This window comes from Pongo abelii, chromosome 3 (assembly GCF_028885655.2).
Source record: "Pongo abelii isolate AG06213 chromosome 3, NHGRI_mPonAbe1-v2.0_pri, whole genome shotgun sequence".
Classification (NCBI taxonomy): Eukaryota; Metazoa; Chordata; class Mammalia; order Primates; family Hominidae; genus Pongo; species Pongo abelii.
The window spans coordinates 15,484,261-15,497,501 of NC_071988.2; the positions used below are offsets into that span (position 1 = coordinate 15,484,261).

General features: G+C 42.3%; 1 long non-coding RNA gene across 1 annotated transcript; it reads right to left on the bottom strand.

Annotated features, from left to right (window-relative positions):
* Positions 1 to 3,858: 3,858 nt before the first annotated feature.
* Positions 3,859 to 12,740, bottom strand: LOC129058920 (uncharacterized). Its single transcript, XR_008524365.2, has 3 exons — positions 10,838 to 12,740; positions 6,278 to 6,661; positions 3,859 to 4,107 (listed from the first exon to the last, which is right to left on the bottom strand). It is a non-coding gene; the product is annotated as an uncharacterized LOC129058920 (long non-coding RNA).
* Between the last annotated feature and the right edge of the window lie 501 nt (positions 12,741 to 13,241).

Consider the following 13,241-nt stretch of genomic DNA (forward strand, 5'->3'; position numbering starts at 1 on the left):
TTAGCCACAATGCTATTTGCCTCAGCTCCCAAAGATCTGGAAATAACAGCAAAATCTCAGGCAACCATGCAGATCAAGTCAATCTGAGATTTTGATACTATTAATGACAACATCTGGAATTTGCAGGCATACTTTATAGATATTGCAAGTTCAGTTTGTCTCAAACTACAATAACATGAATATCATAATAAAGTAAGTCATACAAATGTTTTATTTCCCAGTGCATATAAAAGTCATGTTTTCACTATACTGTAGTCTACTGAGTGTGAGATAGCAGTATGTCAACAGAAACAATGTACATACCTTAATTTTAAAATACTTAATTGCTAAAAAAATGCTATCATCTGAGTCTTCAGTGAGTCATAGTCTTTTTGCTGATAGAGGATCTTGCCTCAATGTTAATGACTGCTGACTGATCGTAGTGGTGATTGTTAAAGGCTGGGGTAGCTGTGACAATTTCTTAGGACAACAATGATGTTTGCCACATCGATTGACTCTTCCTTTCACAAAAGATTTCTCTGTAGCATATGAGACTGTTTGATAGCATTTTACCCACAATATAACTTCTTTCACAATTGGAGACAATCCTTTCAAATCCTGCTGCTGCTTTCAGGTAAGTTCATGTCATATTCTAAATCATTTGTTGTCATTTTAACAATGTTCACAGTGCCTTCACCAGTAGTACATTCCATTGTAGGGAACCACTGTCTTTGCTCATCCATAAGAAGCAACTCCTCATCTGTGAAAGTTTTATCACGAGATCACAGCAATTCAGCACACCTTCAGGCTCCACTTCTCATTCTAGTTCTCATGCTATTTTCACCACATGTGTAGTGATTTCCTCCAAGAAGTCTTGAACTCCTCAAAGTCATCCATGAGGATTGGAATAAACTTCTTCCAAATTCCTGTTAATGTTGTCATTTTGACTTCCCATGAATCAAAAATGTTCTTAATGATGTTTAAAATGGTGAATCCTTTCCAGAAGGTTTTCAATTGACCTTGCCAAGATCCAGCAAAGGAATCACAATCTATGGCAGCTACAGCCTTACCAAAAGCATTTTCTAAGTAATAAGACTTGAAAGTTAAGATTACTCATTGATCCATGAGCTGCAGAATGGATGCTGTGTTAGCAGACATGAAAACAACATTAATTTCCTTGTACGTCTCCATCAGGGCTCTTGGGTAATGAGGTGCATTGTCAATGAGTAGTAATATTTTGAAAGGAACCTATTTTTCTGAGCAGTAGGTCTCAGTAGTGGGCTTAAAATATTCAATTAACCATGATGTATATGGATGTGCTGTCATCCAGGGTTTGTTCTTCCATTTCTGGAGCATAGGCAGAGTAGATTTAGCATCATTCTTAAGGATTCTAGGCTTTTCAGAATGGTAAATGAGCATTGGCTTCAACTTAAAGTCACCAGCTATATCAGCCCCTAACAAGAGCATCAACCTGTCCTTTGAAACTTTGAAGCCAGACATTGACTTCTCTCTTACTGTGAAAGACCTATATGGCATCTTCTTCCACTAGAAGGCTGTTTCACCTAGATTGAAAATATGTTGCTTAGTGTAGCCGACTTTATCAATGATCTTAGCTAGGATAACTTTCTACAACCTCTCCATCAGCACTTGCTGCTTCACCTTGCACTTTTATGTTATGAAGATGGCTAATTTTCTTAAACCTCATGATCCTCCTTCTGCTAGCTTCCAACCTTTCTTCAGCTTCCTCACCTCTGTCAGTCTTCATGGAATTGAAGAGAATTAGGGGCCTTGTTCTGGATTACACTTCGACTTCAGGAAATGTTGTAGCTGGTTTGATCTTCTATCCAGACCCCTACAACTTTTTCCATGTCAATATTAAGACTCTTTTGCTTTATTAGTCATGGGTTCACTGGAGGTAACACTTTTAATTTCCTTCAAGAACTTTTGCTTTGCATTCACAACTTGGCTAATTGTTTGGCACACGAGGTCTCGCTTTTGCTCTTAGCTTTTGACATGCCTTCCTCACTGAGCTAAATCATTTCCAAGTTTTGCTTTAAAGGCAGACATGTATGATTCTTCCTTTTACTTGAACACTTAAGAACCATTGAGATATTATTAATTGGCCTAACATCAATATTGTTGTGTATTAGAGTATAGGGAGGCCCCAGGAGAAGGAGAGAGACAAGGGAATGGCCAGACCATGGATTAGTCAAAAAACACAAAATATTTATCAATTAAATTTGCTGTCTTATATGAGCACAGTTTCTGGTGACCTTGAACAATTACAATAGTAATATTAAAGGTCATTGATTACAGATCACCATACCAGAGATAATAATAAAGTTTGAAATATTGTGAAAATTAGCAAAATGTGATACAGAGACACTAACTGAGCACATGCTGTTGGAAAAATGATGTCAACAGATTTGTTCAGTGCAGGGTTGTCCCAAACCTTCAATTTGTAAAAAAAAAAAAAAAAAAACAAAAAAAACACTAAAGCTGCAAAGCACAATAAAGGTATGCCTGTGTTAAACATACTTCAGTACAAAAGAGTGATGGTGTGTTTGTGTGTGTGTAGTTCAGCTATCATTCACATGCTACACACATTCTAATGAGGAGAGCACAATTCCAATGTGCTTCATTAACACCAAACAGGAAGCCCACATTCTGAAGGACACAGGACAAAGGTGAAGCAGACATCCATATTTGCTATCCATATTGGATCAGTAACTCAGGCTTTCTTGAATAACCTAGTGAATGTCTGAAATAGTTTTTCAGTGATGAAATTGGCCTGCTAACTAGGATGATGCCAATTAGAAATGGACCCTCTGTGGATAGTGACATTAAAGGTATATGGATGACTAGAATATTTTGGAGACACTTTCCACAATGGCATGATTCCTGCAAGGCCTCAGGCCTGTGCTCCCAGCCATGATGTCCTAGGCTAGCATTTGCTCACTCTCTGACCTTGTTTGTGTCACCTTCTTTTCACCTCTCTTCCCTTCCTCCCTCCCTCCCTCTCTCTTTCCTTCCTCCCTCTCTCTTTCCCTCCCTCCCTCTTTCCTTCTTCCTTCCCTCCTCTCCCCGTCTCTCCCCTCCCCTCCCCTCCCCTTCCCTTCTTTGTCTTGCTCTGTCATCCAGGCTGGAGTGCAGTGGCACCATCTGGGCTCACTGCAGCCTCTGTCTCCCAGGTTCAAGTGATTCTCCTGCTTAGCCTCCTAAGTATCTGGGACTACAGGTGTGTGCCACCACACCTGCCTAACTTTTGTATTTTTTTAGTGGAGATGGGGTTTCACCATGTCAGCCAAGCTGGTCTCAAATTCCTGACCTCATGTGATCCCGCCATCTCAGCTTCCCAAAGTGTTGGGATTATAGGTATGAGCCACTGCACCCAGCAAACACCTCTCTTTCTTAAGAGCTAGCTCAAATCTTCCTCCTCAGGGAACAATCATGCTTCTGACTATTTCATTGTTCTGCCTTTGCGTGCACAGCTCATGGGTATGGAATGTGTTAGACATGACCGTGTCAAGCATACAACTATTATTCTTGAAATGGGAGAGTTCCCTGAACCCCTCTCAGGACTTGTGACAGGAGTGTGGCTCATTTACTCAGCCACTGTGCAATCAAATCCCTTACAGGAAGGGGAGCATGCAGACAGGCAGGTGCAGGAGCCGAGGCAAGTGCTTTTGGGCTCTGGCCCCATGGTAGCATCTAGGAGTATGTTACAATTAATGCCCTTTTAGCAGCTGCCATCTGTGGAGGGCTGAATGTTAAACCAGCTCAGTGGAAGGTCAGGGTGACAGCTTTTTACACTCCGCCCTCTTGGTACCTGGGTCCTTGTCCAGCATCCAGGAAGAACCAGGTCACATGGACTTGAAGGATGGTGAATTTGGGGATTTTATTGAGTGATGAAGGTGACTCTCAGTGGGATGGGGAGCTGGAGAGGAGATGGAGTGGGAAGATGATCTTCCCCTGGAGTTCAGCCATCCTGTGGCTGATCTCTCCAGTTGCCCCCAACTAAACCCCTCTCCATGTTCAGATTCTTCTGTTCTCTCCTTCTTTGCCACATTGCTCTGCCACTCTGCTGCTCTTCTGCTCTTCTGTTCCTCTGCTCGTCTGTTCTTGAGCCTGGGATTTATATGGGTACAGGATAGTGGGGTGTGGCAGCCCAAAAGGAAACATTTGGGCACAAAAACAGGAAGGCCTGTTCCATTTAGGGCTGCAGGTCTCTAGGCTTGAGGGTGGGGCCTTTGCCAGGGAACTACCCTCTTCTATCCAGTATTTCCCTGCCTCCTGTCCCTATCACTCTCACCTCCTTTGGCTCCTGTTGCTGGACTAACAGATGGAGCAACTACTGGGTGTCTCTGTGTTCTTTCTCCACAGGTCTCCTTAGCTGCTGAGTAGTGTGGAGAGTTTGCTGTTCATCCCTACTGTAAGTTATGGCAGGACTGCCTCCTGTTGGCCCAGACCATGGGGTATGGGCTCTGGTTCAACCTTTGATGTGCCCCTGTTCTCTGTGAGTTGAGGGCTCATTTTTGACTCAGAATCTAGCTGGTCCACAACACTCCCTTCTTCCTCAGGATGAGATCTTTTTTCTTTGCTCATCCTACTCATTCTCTCACCTCCTCACACAGCCTGTAGGCAGGGGTTAGGAAGGATTTTTCATATGAGTTGAGTTCCTGGAAAAATACCCTTGGAGGTTCTACTTGTTTCTATTCTCTTTCTATTATCATCTGTCCATCTACCATCCACCTGTCCATAGTCATGGCAAACATTTACTGGACATCAGTTGGATATCCCATTTTTGCTAGTGAAAGGGAAGAATAATACTTTTAAAATTCAACACTCATACTTTCTCAGATTGAATGCACCCCTGCAACAAAAGACAGATGAACAAAAGAAAAACAGGCACAAATTAACATGAATATTTCATGTGTACATGAGAGACACCCAGGGAATGAGTAATTCTCCAAGAGGTAGCTTTGAATTCCAACTTGTATAGCGTCTTCAATTAAAAGAACAGTACATTTTTAGAGAAATGACAAGACAAAGGAAAGGGCTATGAGTCTCTCAGCGCAGCAACTTGTAGGAAGGCAAATACATAGCAGAGAAAGGTGAGTTAGTAGAGCTTGTTCATATGGATTTCTTTGGTGCCATCTCCAGATGACAGGGTCTAAATTTATCTTCAGTGGCACTCTCTGATAGAAGGAGGGAAAGATACCTTTTGACTTTGTAAATCTGGGTCCTGCTTTTAGGTAAATAGAGGGAAGGTGGAGAGCTTTCCTGCATTTGCTTCTTCTTAATTGCCTTTACCTAAACAATGCTTCATCTTTGGGGATGGCATATTCTGATCCCCCATACTGGTAAGACAGGATTCCTGCCCTTGACGAGCACTTTTAGTGGCTTGGGTTGGAGGGAGATATCTGTGGCTGAATAAATAGTTAAAATATTTTGTTTAAGAAATAAAAACAATTAAAACACAAAAGTTTAAAATATTCATACACATGTATAAATGTGGTAAGTGTAGTTGGTGGAAGAGATATGCACAAGGTATTATGGGCTCTCAGAGGAGAGTCCCTACCCTACCTGTAAGTGACCTGACCTTACTCTCTTGGCTACTGCATTAAAATTCCTGGACCCCAGTGTAGTCAGAATCCTGCCTGAACTTGCTATTACTTTTGGGCACCCTTCTGAGGAGATTCACCCCCTACCCCAGCCTGCCTGTGGAGCTCAGGGACAGCTGGGGTCAGCAGTGAGGCTTCTGGAGGCAGATAGTCTGACTTTGATACCCAACTCCACTAGCTCCCTAGCTGTAGCACATCCAAAAACCATGTAACCTACTTTATTCCTTTTTCAGTTCTTTATCTGTGGAAGGGTGGTAATAATGACCCCTATCTTACACACATTGCCTTTAAGGCACCTTTCACTGAGTTTATCGCCTTAGAAACTCTTTATCACATTTAGTTTTTGTTATTTGTATCACATCAATGCACCACCTCCTAGTCCAGCCTCCCAACCCTTCGGGCCATATTCCAGTTCCTGGGATTCCATTGAATTCTAGATCTCTTGCCCACACACTTGCTTCATGTCCCAGTCACTAAATTTCTCTGTTGGCAGATCAGAAAGGGGAGGATTTTTTATACATTTGAAATTACTTTGCTAAAAAAAAAAGTAAGTTTATTCCCAAAGTGCTCAGTTAATACACTTAAAATATATTTTAATTTATAAATATTTAACTCACATGCAATTCTTTATCCCATTCATTCTCTGAACAAACATTTTTTTAATGAACACTTACTATGTAGTAGGTGCTGGGAAGATAGTGGTGACTCAGATACATGGTTCCAGACCTTAAAAAGCTGAGGATATTGCAGAGTATGTAGGTAAGTAAACCAACAGCACCACTTAATGTCTTAAGTGCCCCAAAGGGAAGTGGAGGGCATGTGGGAATATGAGGAGGGGCTCCAGATTCAAATGGGGCACCTATAAATTGTACCACTAAAAAGCTCCTTCATACTTATTTCCTCAAATAGGATTGAGTCCTCCAGAGGTTCTGTAAACTTAAGTTAGGTTTCAAATCTTCTGTTTCATTATCTTCAGGACAAGGTGTAGTTGTAGGTGATGTACACTGTAGGTGTTAAGCAATTCATTGTTCTCAAAATGTGGCCACGTAAGTTTCATCCTATGGATAAGTATAACACAGTATTATTTTTAACCCTAAAGTTGAAATTAGCAGGAAAGAGTTTGAAATGGGACTGCCTAAAAATAATAAAAAACCATTATTAAGACATCATGACAACTGCAATTAAAGGTTCAAGGAAGAGTCTCCTTTCTACTGCCCTGGTTTGGAGAATCTGCAGAAGCCGCTAAAGCTTCAGAGAGGGGATGACTCAGAGGGACAAGTACCCACAGGCGTATGCCTGCTGCATGGGAACAGAAGGAGGAAATCCAAGTGTTCTAGCCATGGTAATGGTTTTCCTGGATTTTAAAGCAGATATCAAGATACCTCAGGAGAGTGAGTGTGTTTTCTTTGAAGATAGATTAATCAACGTATCTAGTCCCTTGATTTCTTGAGGAAGGCTGTTTATGCTCCAAAGCACCTTTCTCTGTGTTGGTGACTCAAATCTATGAGAAATTTACACTGATTTTTCTCCATGTACAAGAGTTTGATTTCCTTGAGTGCCTATGGGGTCTTCCATGTTTCAATTTGGAAAGTGCAATGAGCAGAGCTTCAGAAGAGAGTGTTTGCTTTCTGTGAAGCTCTCTCTCGTTCATTGGCTTAGACACTGCAGGGAGGGCTCCATGATCACAGACAAATCTTACATGGCTGGCTGGAAATCCCAGTCTTTCTAATTAATGAGTATCACCAATTTCACCCCCTAGTTGGAGTGGGTCTGCAAATGACAGACACTGGGCTGGTGGGAAGCATATGAACTGCGAGACCTGTGCACTGTGCTGCCCCTGCCTCCAGCCATCTGTGTGGTTCTTGTCAAGTTCCTTAACCTCTCTGACTTTCTGTTTCTTTATCTGAGAAATACAGATAATGTTAGCTTTCTTTGGTTTATAGTAGAAATTAAATGTTAAAAAATGGAAGGCAGGCTGGGTGCAGTGGCTCACACCTATAATCCCAGTACTTTGCGAGGTCGAGGCAGGCGGATTACCTGAGGTCAGGATATCGAGACCAGCCTGACCAACATGGAGAAACCCCGTCTTTACTAAAAATACAAAATTAGCTGGGCGTGGTGGTGGGCACCTGTAATCCCAGCTACTTGGGAGGCTAAGGCAGGAGAATCTCTTGGACCCTGGGAGGTGGAGGTTGTGGTGAGCCGAGATTGCACCATTGCACTCCAGTGTGGGCAACAAGAGCAAAACTCTGTCTCAAAAAAAAAAAAAAAAAAAAAAAAGAAAAAAAGAAAGAAAGAAAAGGAGAAAAAAAGGAAGAGAAAATGGTACATATCAAGTACTGGAAAACTGCTGATTTCTTTCCCTCCCTCCCTTCCCCACTGAAAGTATCAATGAAAGCAGACAAGAGCTATATTTGCATGTGTATAATCAAGTTCACTAAATTGGAGAAAAATATATAGACTGAAGTTAGTGAAATGGTTGAGATAGTTTTGTGAATTAACGTGATAGCAATATAGAAACTGGGCAGAATTTTCCACTTTCCAGACACTGGTTAGCCTACTTAGTGAACATAAATCTTAAATGAAGGATTAGGTCAATAAACTCTTCAGTAGACAGACAATGCTACTGCTCTCAGCCCTGCCTCTCACCCTGCAGACAAGAACAATATCTTACCTTTGTCAGATCCGTACACATTTCTACACATTATTTCATGCAGTCAGCAAAGAGGGTTTCTGAATTAGATCGGGGAGGAATTATTGTCTCCATTTTGCAGATGATGAAACTGAGACATAGACATTTGGGTACAAGAAGAGAGGCAGCAGAAAGTAGAATTCAGGTCTCGGTTTGCTGGCTCCTTGACTCTGCTGTTTTCAGGCACTGTTGCTTGACTGTCTAATGTCCACACACTCTGCTTTGTCCCTCTTGACAGTCTACAAATTTTGTTCACTCACTCATCTTCCTATACTTATCCATGAGTCCGACAAGGTGGGTCCTACTCCCCCACATCTAAAGCCAGTTTTGGAAAATGTTGGAGGAAATGGGATGCTAAGTAAATCTGTCTAAGTAGTGGCTCTTGGAAGCATTCAGGTGTAGTGCTCTGGGCTTCCTGTGGCTGTGTCAGCAGCGACCCTGACCAAGAACCTAGGGGGGCACATAGAAGACTTGCGTCTTGGTCTAGGGCAAGGGTTCTTAAATTTGAATGGGCATCAGAATCACCCAGAGGGTTTACTAAAACATGGATTTCTGGGCCCCACATCCAGAATTCCTGATTTCATAGGCTTGGTGTGGGCCTGAGAATTTGCATTTCTAACAAGTTTCTAGGTGATGCTGATGCTGGTGGTCTAGAAAACACACATTGAGAACCATTGGTCCTAAGGAGGAGTGGGTCTTAACTTTGAGGATTAACTGAGGAGTTTTAAAAATTCCAAAGCATAGCCGAGTGTGGTGTGCACCTCTGTAGTCCCAGCTACTCAGGGGGCTGAGGCAGGAGGATTGCTTGATTGAGCCCAGGAGGTTGAGGCTGCAGTAAGTCATGCCAGTGCCACTGAACTCCAGCCTGGACAACAGAGTAAGACTCTGTTCCCCCCCTCAAAAAACAAAAAAAAATTCCAAAGCCAAGGCTGCACTCCAGATCAATTTCATCTGAATCTCAGAAGGGGACCCAGGACTAGTAGTTTCTAAAGCTTCGTAGGTGATCATGGTGTATACAGAACTAACTCTAGGGAGTTTAGAAGGCCTGAGTTTAAGGCCCGCCTGTGACTGAGGGGTTGTGGTTGGTGCATCAGATCAGTGATTCTGAAATATGTAAGGGTAAGTGTTGTCACATTGTACAACTCTTTGTGAGCAGACATCAAACTTGCTCTCAGTATAGTCCTACTATTTTATCCATTGTGAAATTTCCAAAACTAAATAAGCATGTGGGATATTTACATTTGTTCCAAGAAAGCATGAATGATGGCGTGCAGGAAAGAGTGTACATAGCAGGCTTGATGTGGCTGGTTCGATGGGCTTGCTTTGGGGTAGACCATTGGCTGGCCTCTGGGAACTTCGCTTTGGAGTATTCCCTATGTTATTAACTGATAAGACTGGTTTGTGTGCCTAGGGCACTGTACCAGCTTGCTAGACTTTGTATTCTGCTTTCTTTAGTGATCAGATGCCTGGGTGACCAGCCCCCAGTGAAAACCCTGGACACTGGGTCTTAAGTGTGCTTTGTTAGGCAGAAACACTTTACATGCATGCTGCATTTCATTGCTGGAGGAAGGAGCACATTCTATATGATTGTCCCCTTGAGAGAGAGAACACATAAAGCACACTAAAGCAAGGATGCAGGTACAACTGCCTCCAAGTCCCATGAGTCCTTGCGGCCAAGTCACCAAATGGGTGGGTGTTTGTGAAATGTCCAAAATAGATGGGTGAAGTTTTTGTGTAAAATTAGAGATAACTTTTTGCACAGAATGTAGACAAAAATAAGATTTCAGGGGTCTCTAAATTTATTATGCTAAGGAGAATTAAGCCCTGGAGATTGAGTCACAGAGCAGTTTTGCAATTCTGTGTCTTAGATTATAGATTAACTCACTTATTCATTGTTCTTATTCTGTAACTGAGTAGGGGAGACCGGAGACCAGGCCCTCCCTATTCCGGTCAGTGATCTTTGTTATAGATTAACTGCCTCCTTTATTGTCCCATTCCTAACTCCCGACTAGACACTGCAAAAGACCCCATGACTGCTACACCTTCAGTGTGAAATGTTACATATACGTTTCCTGAAAGAAAAAGACTATTTAAACTATTTAGATCATTGTAACTATACATTAAGCCTTATATAGGAAGATGTTAAACTTTGTCTACATAAACAGTCTCAAACTTCTACCCTTTGAAACATCAACTTCCATTTTTTGGAATCTGCCTTTCCTGGGTGGCTATCCTTAAACAATTGTGCTTGAATAACTCTCTTTAAACCAGATTCTGACCCTTTTGATTATTTTAAGTTGATATAAACATATACTAAGGAGACTTTATATGTAGCCATGCATGTTGAAAGATCTTCTGTGTGTGAAATAGAATCCAGTTAACAGAATTAGAAAGAGGATATTAAGCAAATTTGACATTCCTAAAATCACAAGAAGAATGAAGATGGAACCTGAAAACGTTTGCGCAGACAGTGGAGAATAACATCATCTTCAGGGAGACTCAGTGATGGATAGATGGCTTTACTGAGCCTGGGAACTCATACCTCCTGCTGGCGTGGCCATGAACACAGTGGATCAACTGAAAGCTCCTGAATTCTTACTGCTATCCTGTGCTGTTTCTCACCATTCCTGCATCTATATGTGATTGCAGAGCCCACTTTGTAACTCATCAGCTACCATAGCAGCTGACTTTTTCTGCCACACTCTCAGAGTCAACAAAGAGGGGCCAAGAATTCTCCCCCACTCCCCACTGAGAGAGTAGGATTGAAGGAGAGAGTGTGAACAAAGGGTCTCAGAAGGTTGAGAATCACTGAACTAACATTCTCTAAGGATCATGATGACCCTGAGATTCTATGATTCTGAGTCCAAGCATTCTGAGTTCGGTCTCCGCATCTGTAAGATGGGCACACGCCTGTTGACTCACAGCATTGTTGGGAAGATTGGCAGAAAGTTCTAAAGAATAATGGTGGCTGGGCACGGTGGCTCACGCCTGTAATCCCTGCACTTTGGGAGGCTGAGGAGGGCAGATCACAAGGTCAGGAGGTCGAGACCATCCTGGCTGACTCGGTGAAACCCTGTCTCTACTAAAAATACAAAAAATTACCCAGGCGTGGTGGCGGGCACCTGTAGTCCCAGCTACTCTGGAGGCTGAGGCAGGAGAATGGTGTGAACCTGGGAGGCAGAGCTTGCAGTGAGCTGAGATTGCACCACTGCACTCCAGCCTAGGCAACAGAGCAAGACTCCGTCTCAAAAAAAACAAAAAACAAAGAAAAAAAAACAACAGCAACAAGAAGAATAGCTCGTCAGAACGAGGAAGGAAGCATGGGCTCCAAATCATCCATTTTACAGAGGAGGAAAAGGAAACACAAGCCATAACTTGGCTCTTTTGTTCAGTTAAAGTCAGAGTCAGGACTAGAATGCAAGTCTCTGGACCCCTCTGTTTGGCCGTTTGCATGCATGTTAAAGTTCTTTATTAACTTTCTGCTGCTAGGCAAATATAGTCAAGTGTGCTATGTTATATTGAGTGTCTACTGTGTGCTAGATGCTTTATGTATATCATCTCTTTTACTCCTTACAGAAATTAAAGATGGGAACACTCAGAGACATACAGGACTACTTAAGGTCTATATCAGTCCTGAGTTTAAATCTCAGATAAGTTCTCGATCATTTTCTCTCATGTAATCTTTGCTGCAGTAATAATAAAATAAATAGCATTTCCTGAGTGTTGACTGTATTCCAGGCACCATAGCAAGCTCTTCATGAATTATCTTATTTAATCCCTGCAAGAATGTTAGCATGAATCGTGATCTCATCAGCTGATTTCATCCATTCCTAAGGCAGCAGAGTCTCTGTTAAATCAGTGCTGAATGTGTGGTAAATTATTAAATCTCAATGCCAGTCCTAGGATTCTGAGACCAAGCCAAATGCTAGTGATTAAGATTATAGCTCTGATTTAGGACAGTGTTGAGGCTAAAACCATTTCTAACTGGACAGTCAAGTCTACGCTGATCAAAATCAGCCTCTGCCCCAAGTACTCTTGGAAATGATGGTTTTCATTTCATTCCCAAACTGCTAAGGTGTAAGAGTTTGGTAGTAACATTGATTTGAGTTGGAATCCTAGCATTGATTCTACCAGGATTCATGCAAGTTGTTTAATCTTTCTGAGCCAGCTTCCTCATTTACATAATGGGGATATATACAACAGAAACTGCCTTCTTAAATATTCAAAGTATTTAATAACTAGCCCAGCAAAGACACCAAGCTATTAGTGTGAAAACCCCATGGAAGTTCCCTGCTGAGCTGAATAACCAGAGCAGGGCAGTTCAGGGGGTCTCTGGGGAAGGTTCAGGGTAGTGCTGCTGGTCTAGCCTTTCCTCTCCATTTGTCATGTTCTCCACAGATGGATGTGGCAGTGAACTTGGAGTGGGTGGGGAGGATTTTGGAGACTGAGACAAGAAAAAAAGAAAGCTAGGAAGTTGGTGAGAGGATCTCATATGGTTTGGCTCTGTCCCAACCCAAATCTCATCTTGAATTATAGCTCCCATAATTCCCATGTGTTGTGGGAGGGACCTGGTGGGAGGTAATTGAATCCTGGGGGTGGTTCTTTCCCATGCCGTTCTTGTAATAGTAAACAAATTTCATGAAATCTGATGGTTTTATAAAGAGTTTTCCTGCACAAGCTCTCCTGCCTGATGCCATGTAAGACATGACTTTGCTCCTCCTTTGTCTTCCACCACGATTGTGAGGTCTCCTCAGCCATGTGGAACTGTGAGTCAATTAAACCTCTTTCCTTTATAAATTACCCAGTCTCAGGTATGTGTTTATTAGCAGTGTGAGAATAGACTAATACAGGAGCGCAGGAGGCCCACAAATGTGGAAGTTCTTCCCTCAAATCACCAAGAGGAGGTTGCAGCTGAAACTAAGAAACTAGAGGAAGTGGAGGACAGT